This window comes from Octodon degus, unplaced genomic scaffold (assembly GCF_000260255.1).
Source record: "Octodon degus isolate 3935 unplaced genomic scaffold, OctDeg1.0 scaffold00029, whole genome shotgun sequence".
Lineage (NCBI taxonomy): Eukaryota > Metazoa > Chordata > Mammalia > Rodentia > Octodontidae > Octodon > Octodon degus.
Genome location: NW_004524605.1, coordinates 2,291,662 through 2,304,720, shown reverse-complemented (window position 1 = coordinate 2,304,720; position 13,059 = coordinate 2,291,662). Strand labels below are relative to the sequence as shown.

Sequence of the window (13,059 nt, the reverse complement as noted above, 5' to 3'; positions counted from 1 at the left end):
GGGGCGGCCACGCCCCAGGACGCTCGGCTTCTGCGGACCCTGGCCCCTGCCCGCTGCTGTCCCCACTCCCGTGCAGGTCCCAGCAGCACTGCAAGCCTTTGCACACGCACACAGGCCACCTGCCGGGCTCACCCGCCTGTCTTTGGGTTCCCCGTCCTCCAAGAGGCACTGCAGGCTTCCCACTCCCCCAGGTCCAGGTCCCTCTGCGTGAAGTGCCTGTGCCTGGCTCAGTTCCCTAACAGTGCTCCACAGCAGCCTCTCAGTCAGGAAGGGGTCTGAACCCCATGTCCCCAGGCGTGGATGGCACATGGCACAGGGCAGCTCTGTGCAAAGTCACAGACCCAGTGCTCAGGAGCAGGAACACTCTGCGTTTTAGGTTGTTTCTGGTTTTGAAATACAGGTAGAGTGCTCTTCGCCTGAAAATATGAAATGCCCCAAAGTCCAGAACTTTTTGAGTGGCAGCACAAGGCTGGCCATGCGTGGGAAACCTCATCCCATGAGCCCTTGCTTCACACTGGTCACAAGCCGGTGCCATCAGGAGGGTGCATGAGATACAAGAACGGGTTCTGCATTTAGACTTGGGTTTCACCTTCAAGACATCTCACTGGGGAAATGTTCTGAAATCTAAAAATTTCAAATTCCAAAACAGTCGGGGCCCGAGCACCTGGGGCCGGGCCTCTCTGCACATTCACGAGATGCCTTGGGGAGAAGGCCCAGGTCTAAGCCCAGGTTCACCTGTCCCGTGAGCATCCCACAGAGCCTAAGGGTGGGTTTTTGCAGTATTTCAAGGAGTTTTGTACACGAGGGTGGGCAGCACAGCTCTGCCCGGCCCTGGCTTCTGGCCTGGGCGGCCTGTCTGCTCTTGACCAAGAGCTGCTTTGGAAAGCAACAGTGGGGAATTTGGTCCTGAAAAGTGTGTACATGTGCGTGTGTGAAGGGGGCAGGCAACAGCCAGTGATGGTGGGATGTGGGGCCCTCGGGGAGCTGGGGGTACAGGGCAGTTTGGGCCTCAGGGTCTCTGTCTCCTTCCTCTGGCCTCTTATAGCCTCCCTGTCGCTGTTGGCCAGCCTCTGCCACTTGGTCCCTGAGTCCCAGGGCTCCTCTGGGTAATCTCTGGCTTTGGCGATTGTGTGACCAGGTCAAGTGTTTCTGGCTGTCACAGCCTCACAGTTGGCGGAGGGTTTGGACATCACATCCATGGCTTGGGGCCGCTGGAGCCCGGGAGAGGGCAATGGGGTCACCCCTGGCCAGGGCCTTGGTGCCCCCTCAGGTACAGTTCCACCATCAGCTACCATAGCCTGCTGGACTCCTACATTTGGCTTCTGACCATCGTGAACATGGACTCGAAGGCCTGAGGCCGGGCCGGCTCCTCCTCCACCCCTGGGCTGCGTCCTTTGAGGTGTCTTTGCCTGGTTCTGGCCAGGCCTTGTCCTCTTGGCTGTAAGACAGCAACGGGGCTAGTCCAGCCGGGCCTCCCCAGGAGCTCTCTGTGATCACTGTGGCCACCCTGTCAGGTTGCCGGCACTGTCTCCTCATCCTGAGGAAGCTGAGCCCGGCAAAGGGAAGATGGTGCTAGGGCGTGTGTGGGGGCAGGCCTGGCCATCCGCCAGGACTGAGCCTGGGTCCAGGTCCCCCTGCGTGAAGCCCTGCCCAGGTCTCACCCGACACTGCTCCCCCTCCAGCCTGGCCCTGCAGCCTCTGTTCACGCTGAACATTGTCGTTTTTGTGCTGCTGTGCGTGAACCCAGGGCCTCTCCTGTGCCAGGCCACAGCTCTGCCCAAGACCCTTGCTGCCCTTCTGGGTCACCATGGTTACACGGAAAGCCCTTAAGCACGGGAAAATCTAGTTTCACTCTGCTCGCTTCCAGGATGTAGGGTCCGACAGGTGAATAGGGCAGGGGTGTAGCTCTGGGTTGTGTGCACGCACACACGAGGCGCTGGGCTCCATGCCCAGCTCCACCACACACTACACCAAACGCAAAGATTCTGTGGCTTTCCAGTGGAGGCAGGGCCGTGGGGCCAGCAGAGCTCTTAGCAGGGTCAGGTGGGGCTGAAGTTGTCAGGAGCCAGTGGCAACCAGCTCTGTGACCAGCACTCCACACCCACATACGTGTCCATCCTGAGGGGGCCTTGGTAGGCCCCCCACCTTTGGCCTTGGTCTGTAGAGGTGGCTCCAGCTTTGTTTTTGTTTTTTTCTCCTCGTGTGCTGGGGATTGAACCCAGGCCCTTTGCACTAGGCTGCATCCCCAGGGGCTTTTCATTTTTTGAGACAGAGTCTCATTAAGTCACTAAGTTATACAGGCTGGGCTCGAGCTAGAGATCCTCCAGCCTCAGCCTCCCAGCGTGATGGGGTTACAGATGTCCTCTAGGCCTGGCTATCTGGGTCCAGCCTTAATGACTCCTGGGCAAGAAAGCTATCAGGAATTCTCCAAAGGAATTCTGTCTGGGTCCCTGCTGGAGAGACCCTTGAGTGCACGGGGCCAGTGGGGACCCTGAGGAGGGGCCTCCAGGTGGCAAAGGAAGAAGCAGGTGGGCCTGCCTGGCCTGAGCAGGATCCGACCTCCCCTCCCCTTGGGTGAGGAGACATCAACTGTGACACTTGAGGACAGGTCCTCGCCCGAGTTTACCAGCATACAGCCTTCTCCAAGCAGGTCTCTCAGGGTAAATCGGATGCTTGGGGAAAGGTCCCATGGTCAGGAAAGCTTGAGAAACCCTGACTGACACCCTGGGGAGCGGCTCTCCTCCTGTGAGCCTCGACCCAGTCACTTTCAGCTTCACGCCTCTCTAGGAGAATGATTTCCGGGTCATGCCAAACTCCACACCCAGCTGAGTCTTAGCCGGGCAGCAGACTCCAGGCTGTGCAGATGTCACAGACATGGTGGCTCTGAGGGCTGGGAACAGAGGAGCCCATGGGGCTCTGTGGAGGGGGTTGGCATGGGTGGGAGGGCAGGCCGGGCCCTGGGGCCTGGAGGCTAAAGTGGGCGGGCTGGGCTCCAAACGCACAGCAGCCCCTCTGGGTGGACAGATCCTGTGCGGTGAGGACCCCTCACGCTCCTTCAAGGACAGCAGGACAGGCCGAGCGTGCAGAGGCTTGCGAGCAAGCAGCTCACAGAAGAGGCGGGGCCTGGCAGGTCTGGGTTCAAGTCCCTTTAGCCGTCAGCTCCGCAGACACTGAGGCACCGGGCCTGTATGCGCCTGGCTCCCCCTGGGCCCTGCCCACCCTGATCAAAGCTTCAGAATCCACCGGAGGTTTTCAACGCCTCTGCCCTCTGAGAATCCCCACAGCTGTTCACAAGCTCCGCTCTGCTGGCTTCCTGAGATCAGCTGGGCTCAAGGCTGGTTTCGGCTGTGCAAGAAGCGAACAAAGCTCCCAGAGGGTGGATGAAGCCCAGCGCTGGCTTAGGCGTGGAGCATGGGAAGCCACAGCCATGCACGTCTCTCAGGGATGAGGGTAAGCACGTGCAACTCTGCAGGCTGGCTGGCACCAAAGCAGGTCACAGCGGCCCTGAGGGGCAGTGCTAGGAGTGGATGGAGGCCACGGAATGCTGGGCCATGCCACCTGGTGACATCCACTCCCTGCTCACAGCGTCCCTTCCCCAGTGAGGGCCACCGAGCCACCTGGGGAAAGGTGACAGTGCCAGAGGGAGGCCTCCTGGTGAGTGTCCAGCTAGATCACCCATGCTAGCTGAGGCCTAGGCCGGCCCTGCGCCTTCTTGTAGCTGGACTGGGAAAGGGACAAAGGCAGGGAGTGTGGAGCAAGGCTCAGTCTTGCCCTTCTAGCTGTGGCTCAGCCTGGAGATGGCCAGGGTGGCAGTGATCCGAGTCTCCAGCCTCCTGTGTTTTGTCGTCCAGCGCAGGCTGCTGCTAAGTGACTACCTTGCTCTGCTTGTCATCACTTCTGGGAACCCTTAAAGCCCTGAACCAGGCCCCTGGATGGGCTTCCTGGGATCCCCACATTACAAGGCTGGAGGGTCCAGCCTAGGCACGCAGTCCCGTGAAGGCTTCTGCCTCTGCTCGCCTTCTTTAGGGGGGCACCTCTGGCTGGCTGTCGGCACCAGCCAGGCTGCTAGCACACAGTGGGCTTCTGGGGCTCCTATGTTCCCCAAACTTGGATTTTTTGCCCCAGGGCATAGACGGAGAGCACCTCGAAGCTCAGGGTCAAGGCAGCCTTAGCCTGTGCTCTGGGGTGCCCTGTACTCACCCACCTAAATTGCTGTCACCCAGTGTGGATATAGTGGGAACCCGGTCACCCCGCCAGGCACTAGGGCTCCCTGGACCATACATGCTGGACGGCTTCCCACTGCCCCCACCTTGCCTCTGCTCGCCCCTCTCTCCTGCCCTGCAAGGCGCTGCCTCTTGCACAGGGGGTGCCTCGGGGCCACATTTCCATCCTGCCATCCTCAGAATGAGCAGGCCCGACTCTCTGCTGCCCACGCCTGCTCTGGAGAGCAGCTGCACCCCGGCCCCCGGAGCCAGGGGAGAAATGGGCTGGGTGGGGGTGCGCGGAGCCAGGAAATGGAGCAGACCACGCACCACGAACGCTGTCTCACTTTTCTTGTTTTGCAGCACTACAGATCGAAGCTAGGCCCTTAAGCACACTAGGCCAGTGTCCTACCACTGAGCTGCATCCCAGCCCTTTTTATTTTGAGACAGGGTCCTACAGATGGCTAAGTTGTCCTGACAGAGCTTGAACCAGACGGGGCTTGACAGAATCCTCCCATCTCTGCCTCCCAAGTAGCCGAAATGACAGGTATGTGCCACCACGCCCAGCTCACGCGTGACTTCTCATGTGGACATTACAGACCAAAACCACCTGTCACTACTACCACCCCATTGTACAGATGAGAAGGGTCAAGCTTGACCAGACCCCTGCCTGCATCTCCCATCTCCTTTCTCACCACTCTGCTCGGGCTGCTGCAGCGCCTGGCTCACACTGACCCCAGCCCTTCAAGCAAAGCCTTTGGCCCGGCATCGAAGGACTGGGTCCAGACGAGCCCACCGTCCAGGAAGAGTCCACCGACAGGCCTCCTGGGGGTGCCTGCGGCACAGTGTGCAGCCTGTGCACACTAGAGGGCGCCCTTGACCCACGTGGGTGGCTCCTGCCCACGCCTGCCCACTGGAGGACCCGATGCAGGCTCCATGAGCTCAGGGGCGCCCCCTGCCGGGTCACCTACCTGTGCTTCCCACAGCAAAAGGCAGAGGGAGCTGGGTAGCACCCTTGTGCAGGGCTGGGGGTTCTTCCACGCAGGGGCCGGTGCGTGTGAGCCGTTCTGCTGCTGGGGAGGTGGGGAGAGGCGCTGACTCTGCACCAGTGCCTGCTCAGGCCGAGCCTGGCACCGCAGGACCGCCTCCCTGCAGCCACTCCATGGGGACGGCTCAGGGCTACAGACGTAGGCGGCTTGGGAGTCTGAGGGTAGCAGCCGTGGCTGACCCTGTGGGATGCTCACATGGAGGTTGGGGACATGACATGAGACGGAGGAGCATCTGCCCGGTGCTGTCCTTGTGGCTGTGGGCAGAGGCCAGCGATACCCTCTTTCTGAGGGGCCTCCCCTCATGCCCTTCCCTGAAGCTCCAATCTGGGGGCTGTTATCCGGGATTCAGGAAGTCAGTTTCCACCCCGTCCTGAAATCTGGGGGGGCTGGGGAGCAGCCCTGCAGGGGTCAGAGGAAAATGAGCTGGAGGATGTTGAAATCGAACAGCAGATGAATTTGGGGTATTACAGACGAATCATTCAACTAATTACATTTTTACAATCAAAGCTGTTTTTGAACTAGGAGAGCGCAAGAAAGCATATGAATGTGTGGTGCTCTGTGGGCCTTTCTTGTTCACTTGATTGATTCCAAACAGTCCAGCTGAGTTATTCATTTCAAAATTGGTCCCAGGCCGCCCAGCTCCCAGACCACGTTTTGGCCGGGAGCTCACACTGTTCCCTGGGGCTGTGGCCCGTGACTGATGCTGGGGACGATGCGCAGGGCCTGCCCCCTGGGCTCCCATGACTTGAGTCAGTTGGGTCCTGCACCCCGCTGGCTGGGAGGCAGAGGCCCGCCCGAGGCGCTGTGATCCTGTGCAGAGCCGGCCAGCCACCACCTTGCTGTTCTCGGCTGAGCCTCCCAGGCGCAGGCTGTGGCGCCCCTCCTCCTGCAAGCCCCTTCCCATCTCTGATTTGCAGCCAGGAGGCCCGTGCACACACAGGGAGTCACCATCTCCGAACTGTGAGTGAACAGAAGTGTTTCCGATTTGAACCTCTCAGGTTTTGGAATCTATTCTCCCTTGTCTGTCTGTCTGTCTGTCTGTCTGTCTGTCTATCTATCATCCATCCGTCCATCCATCCATCCATCCATCCATCCACCCATCCATCCTGGGGAGGGGACCCAAGTCTAAACACAAAATTCACTTATGCCTCATATATAGAACCTGACAACTGTAGGCAAGAATTTTATGTTCCTGCACTCTGACTGGTTGAAGGAGGTCTGGAGTGGGAGTTTACACCTGTAGTGTCTGGACAGTGCATAAAAAGCTTCAGATTTCAGAGTTTTCTAGGTTTTTGTGAAGGTGGTGCTTCTCAGCTTCCAGACCTCCACCAGGCAGGGGCAGGCTGGACACTCAGGCACTCTGTGTCGCCTTCCCTCCTCCTCGCCCACGGCCCAGGTCCCTGTGCTGCAGCTCCTGGCCACCAAGCCCACACCATGGCTCTGATGCCTGTCCTAGGGCACCGCTGGCTCCTTCCTGACACGCCTCAGTGTCCTCTTCCTCAAGGCCTCGGGTCCAAGCAGCAGGGGCCAGAAGCCAAGTGCTGCGCGGGGGGAGGGGGGTAATGGTGAGTGGGCCAGGCCCAGGAAGCAGCTTCTGGTTTGGTACCGAGCCAGTAGGGACTTCTGAGCCCTGCTGACCTCATTCCCATCCCGTGGCCACATGAGTGTGCAGGGGACCTGAGCCCCACTTTGTGCATGGAGAACGTGCAGGACGCAGAGCCATGCAGTTCAGTCCAGGGAGCACAGGTCTCTGGGACAGGGAGGAAGAGCAGGCCCAGCGCCACTGCAGAGTACAGCCCAGGCTTTTGGCTCCTGCAGGACAGGATGGGACACTGGCAGAATGGCAGAAGGTGAAAGCAAAGTTACCTGGAAGAGCAGTATGGCTCCTCCATGCCTCAGTCTCCCCATCCAGAAAACAGACACAGGTGACAAAGTGCAGCTGTCCCCTCAGCCCCAGGAATCAGGTTCCCAGACTCTGGCTGTGCTGAGACCTTGGCAAGAGGAGGATCCTGTGCCTGCAGACCTATGATAAAGTTCCACTTGCAAAATTAGGCCTAGGAGGAGACCAGCACCGGTAAGTAACGAACTAGACACCTGCGACACGTTACTATAACAAAGGGTATTAAATCCTTACAGGTAAGAAACAAGAAATGATTTATTTCTGTTTTTTTTTTTTTTGGCGGAACCAGGGATTGAACTCAGGTCCTTGCGCTTGCCAAGGAAGCACTTATTCCACTGAGCCATCTCCCCAGCCCCTATTTCTGTTCTTTCCACTTAATATTTTCAGACCAAAGATGCTGACTGCAGGTGAAAAACCTCCAACAGCAAAACCGCAGGTAAGGGGGTCCGGCTCTGGGGTGGACACCATCGGTTCTGCAGGGGTTTGCATGCCCCAAGTCGTGGCCTAAAGGGAGGCTGCAAGCTGCTGGGGCTGGCGTCGGGCCCAGACTCTCTGTTTCCTCTCTTGAGGGGCTGGGCTGGAACCCCGGGCCTCCCACATGCTAAGCACAAGCTACTCTGAGCTTTGTTCCTCACACCAGCTCTGCTACTGCAAGGCTGCCCGGCCCTCCACAGAGGCTGCACCATGCCCAGCCCTGGCCAATCTGCAACTTGGCATCTGTAGAACCATTAGCTAAAAAACACTTCCTTTTTGAAATTAGCTTGCTTTGAGTATTTTGTTATAGACTAAGCCAGGACAGGATGTGCTTTTAACCCATGATGTGACGCATAGACCTGATTCAAGGCTGCACATTATGTGAACGAGGCACAGAAGGGTGGTGGGGCAGGGCAGGGCGTGCTCAGGCGTCCCAGGGCTGCCCTCTGCCTGGGCCTGCTCCGTTTCCTGCAGTTTGACAGGAATGGGCCTTGCCAAATAGAACCGAACACTTCATCCTCAGGGGACCACTGTCTTTCCAGTTTCAGATAACGGCTATGGTACAGATGGAGGATGCGGCAGGGGAGGGGCAAGACGGAAAAATGGACTCTTTCATAGTATTTGTTTGTTCCTATGGAAAGTAGGGAAGAGTCTTAATTTGAGAATTGGGCATTATAGAACGTAGGCCTTGGGAAGAGAGCTCCAGGACTGGATGAAAACAGGAGAAGCTGGGTGTGGTGGCGCAGGTCTCTGATCCCAGCACTTTGAGAGGCTGAGGCAGGAGGATCAGAAGATCAAGCCTAGTCTTGGAAAATTAGCAACTCAGTGAGACCCTTTCTCCAGAAGAGCTGGAGATGTAGCTATTAAGAAGGCTCTGGGTCAGTCCCTAATGCTGCAAAAACCAAAAGCACAACATACAACGAAACCGGGATGAGTAGGAGACTGACTCCCGCTGTGTGCGGGCTCTGGCTCCCGACCTCACCAGCAAGCCCAGCTTGTCACAGGCAGGTCCTGCAGCCTGGCGCCAGCCTCAGCCTCGTGTCTAGCAGGCTGTCTTAGCTATATCCTGCGGCCTCTTGGCTTGGGCTTCCTTGTCTGCCGCTGGTGCGCCAGGCGAGAAGGCACACATGAGGCGTCCCAGCAGCAGCACCTGGCACTTGTGCTTGGTCCTCGACACCTGGCAGGGCATAGCTGGGAGAGGCACTGGCCCCCCTTACTGTCTCTGTTCCCCAGGAGGGGTTAGGAGGGAGACCCCGGCTTCGGAGCAGCTCTCTCCAAGGACAGGTGGTTCCTAGAAACAGCGAACCCCAGTGTCCCGTCCTTGCACCCAGCGGAGTCAGCTGCTCGCGGTGGCCCTCAAGCAGGAGTCCGTGGGTGGTGCACCGGCTCCCTCACACCTGGAGCCACGGCCCCAAGGGCCCGGACACGCAGAGCTTGTGACAGTGCAAGAGACTTTTGATGGTTTAATCCAGATTATACCCATCCACCGCTCGGCCCGCACGACCCGCACATCCCTGCTTTACTCTCTTTTTGGCACTCTGTGTTTGGGTCAAGAAATGTGCCACTGCCTTCCGAAAGTGCAAGCACACGGGGAGCTCACTGGAGCTCCGGGCCAAGGAAGGGCAGCATGCTGCACGAGGAGCAAGGGTCCTGAGGCAGGGGGCAGGCAGCGAGGAGGAAGCCTAACGAAAGCTGGTGTGGGCCACGCTGAGGGCCGGTGGGACCAGCGAGTCTTCCCCATAGATGGAAGCCATGTTTGGAAAAGCATAAAGGGGCCAGGATACACGAGACACTCCCCGTAAATGACACTGCGCCCCTGGCAGTGCCTCCTCGCTACCCACAGCAAACTGCCCACGCGGCCGGCCACCCCTGGCTGGGTCTGACCCATCTCTGTGCCACCCGTGTGCTGCCCAGGGCACCAGGGGCCAGCCATGCCTCCTATTCAAGAAGGGCCACAAAATTACTAGCAACAGAAATGCCGGTACCGCCCCCAAATGCAGGAGTGACCCACTCAGCGCTCCTCTTCAGGTCCTCCTGTTTATTCCTGATGTTCTGAGCTCAGAATTCCGCCTGTGCTACTAATTCCCTGGTGTCTGCTATCCTCAGACCTACTGGGATCCGAGCTCTGGAAGGAGGGATTTCTTCTTTAAATACTATACCTGCAATTCCACATGCTGCCACCAGGTGGCAGGACTCCACAAAACTCAGAACTAGTGCCAAGACCGCTTTTAGTGCAAATATACTTAAAACAAGATACATACGCTCGTGTATTTTTAAACTTATCATGTTGAAATAACTAAAAATATGATAACAGCCATGGCTGGCCAGGACTTAGGCGTGACACACTCACACACTCTTGATCAGAATGCAGATCAGCAGTGCTGCCCAGACAGTCGGACAGAAGGGTGAGAAATTGTCAATATAAATAATACGAGTTGGAGACTGGTCAAATAAATAAATTCCATGTATGAGTAACTGCTATGCATGTAGCCATTACATTGCATAAGAATGCTTTTCTTTTTTTGTATTGGGGTGAACACGGGGCCTCTGCACTGAGCTACATGCCCAGCCCTGTTTTTAATTTTTATATTTATTTATTTATTTTCATGTATTTAGTACAGGGTCTCAGTACATAGATCGGACTCCTAGTGCTCTTCCTGTTTTTCAGCCTCCCAAGTGTTGGGATTACAGGTGTGTGCCACCACAGCCAGTCCTGTTTTTATTTTTAATTTCTGACACAGGGTCTTATGAATTCACTAAGTTGCCCAGATTGAGTTTGAACTTGCAGTCCTCCTGCCTCAGCCTCCCAGAGTGCTGGGATTACACACATGCACCACCTTGCCTGGCTTTGTAGAAAGATTTTCATGACATATTAAGTAAATAGAAGAAAAATTTGACAAGAGAACATGTTCCCTGCAATTCTGTCTTTATGCCAATAAGTGTAAAAACAAGCTCACATATAAGGAAGACTGAGAGAACAACAGACACAGGGCTCAGTGCACAGCCAGTGGCGGAGCACTTAGAATGTGGATGGCCCTGGCTTCCACCCCGCACCTCAGAAATAAACAAATACCGCGAGGATTCACCTGCGGGCAGCAGTGTACACGGCACATCCCTTTGCCTTGTGCCTCTATTTTCCATCGCCTCACTAGACATGCCTCTGCTGTGCCCAGGAACGCGTAGCTGATGCGCCTTGGGCGGAGAGGACAGGCTGGCTTCTGTTTAAGCAGGAAATGGACAGGATGACCTGGCCTGGGCAGCCCTGGCCCACAGATGTGGGTGGCCCTGTCCCCACGGCGCAGAATGGCTGCCAGCTGCACACCTGGCCCTGGCTGCAGCTGAAGGCCCCCTGGTCTCCAGTGCGACCCCATCCTGCTCTCAACTGCTCTTACTTCCCCTCTGGAAGCAACAAGGGCTGGGCACAGAGAGAAAGAAAAGTATTCTCTGAGGCCAGGCCTGAAATCCACTAAGCTGCAAAAAAACAACAACAAAAAACAACAAAAAACAAAACAAAACAAAACAAAAAACCAAACCATCAAAACCAAAGAAACAAAGACAAAAAATAAATAAATAAAAAAAATCCTCAAACCCAGACCAGCACCACCAAGAAAACCTTTTCCTGTAACTGGCCGCTCTCGAAGCTGTCTACCTCTCACACTGCAAAGCTATGCGGAGGGAACAGAGCACTACCCACTCCCTGCGGGTTTTCTCTTTCCTTTAAAAGTGTTTATTTGGGGTTGGCTTGAGGCCCAGTGGGAGAGAGCTTGCCGCACACGCATGCAAGGAAAGAAGTGCTTTCGTGAGAGTAACTGAGTGCACTGAAAGGCACAGTGCCTCTGACCTCTGCACTAGCACAGTGTCGCCCCTGGGGGCTCCCTGGCTGGCTCTGCCTTGGGGAAGAGGAAGGACGGTCCTTGGGCCGGATTCAGGGCCACACTGTGAGTCACCATCGCCCCACCCCAGGTGCGATCGGCTCGGCCTGCCAGATGCAGTGGCTGAGCCGAGAACGCAATGGCCTGGCCAGCTGAGCCTGTGGTGACCCTGGCCACATGCAGGGCGCTGGTAGCCTGGGCTCCTCTGCACTTGGGGGTCACCCTACCCTCTAGAGTGCCACCTGGAGGCTGAGAGAGGGGACTGTCAGCTCAGAACATGTGCTCAGGTGCTACGGAAGTCCATCCCCTGCGCTGCTGCCGGGCAGGGTGTTACCTCCACCTGTGGGTCTCATGCCAGAGGCAGGGCTGCGATGGAGCTGGACAAGGGTGTGCGGTGCACATGGGGTGTGCAGCTTGCCCTTGGAGCTAGTGATGGATGGACCTAGCCCCGGGGCATCCAGCTGGGGTGCTGCCCTCACTGCCAAAAGGGGTCTGCATGGCGGCTGGGCCCCATGCCTTGAGGGGCTGTGACACCAGCTCCGGGGACTGAGGTCCGCGCAGCTTGCTGGAGCTTCCTGGAACTGCAGCAAGGGAGCAGGGCACTTGCCAGGCTTCAGGGCTCCCTGCTTCCCGCCTGAGGGTCACGGCTCCACGCACGCACGCCGTCTCCATGTCCTCGGGTCCCTGCTCTGGGCGGACGGAGGGCCAGACGCAGCCTCCTGTCATCACGTAAGGGCGCCGCGCCACCCCGTCTCACCCCACCGAGGCACCTTTCAGGTCACTAGGCAGCAGGGGTCTCAGGGACGCGGGGCTCCCTGGCTCTACCGCTGGGGGGCAGCAGAGACGGCCGCTGTCACCCGGAGCTGCGGGCTGCCCGCGCCCGCCTGCGCCGCCGGGAGGAAGGGCCGAGGGTGGGTGCCGGCGCCAGCCCGCGTGGCCTCCCCCGCTCTTCTACCCCGGGCTGTTCTGACGGCGCTCTGGGTGCTGGTGGGGCGCCCTCGGGCTGCGATGGCGGGGAGACTGCGCCTTCGGGGTCTCTCGGGGCCACGCTGGGGTCGGCCCCGGAGCGCTGGCCGAGCGAGGTCGTGCGGTGGGTGAGGCCACGGGGCGCACTTAGGCTCTGGCACCCTCCTCGCAGCGGGCGGCTGAGCCCCACGGGGCCTCGGCAGGGGGCTGCAGCCTGCCTCGGCCAGGGCCGGCTCCCGCTCAGGCTCAGGGCTGGACATCCAGCCGCGGGGAGAGCCCCGCCCGCAGCTCCGCCCTGCTCCCGCGCTGTCGGCTCTGCTCTCCGCGGGCCCCTTCCCTCGCACGCGGCGGCGCGGCGGCGCACAGTGTGGCCTGAACTCCGGCAGCCCTGGCAGGTGCTGGTGCCGCGCAGGCCGCCTGAAGCAGCCCTCGCCGGTTCCGACAGGGTCGGACGGGACCTGGCCGTGAGCGTGTGGCCGGCCCGCGACGGCCGGGAGGGGCAGTGCTGCGGAGCCCCAGGGCAGCCCGAGCCGCCGGGCCTGAGCCTGCCGGAGCCCCAGCCCCTCGGGGAGGCAGAGCAGAGCAGGGCAGGGCAG

The 13,059-nt window shown here is 58.6% G+C and overlaps 1 protein-coding gene across 1 annotated transcript in view; it reads right to left on the bottom strand.

The window, feature by feature from the left end:
- Window positions 1-13,059, bottom strand: part of Col23a1 (collagen type XXIII alpha 1 chain) — a gene marked incomplete at its 5' end in the record, with an annotated part of 260,362 nt that overhangs the window by 21,630 nt on the left and 225,673 nt on the right. The gene's annotated exons all lie outside the window — the stretch shown is intronic.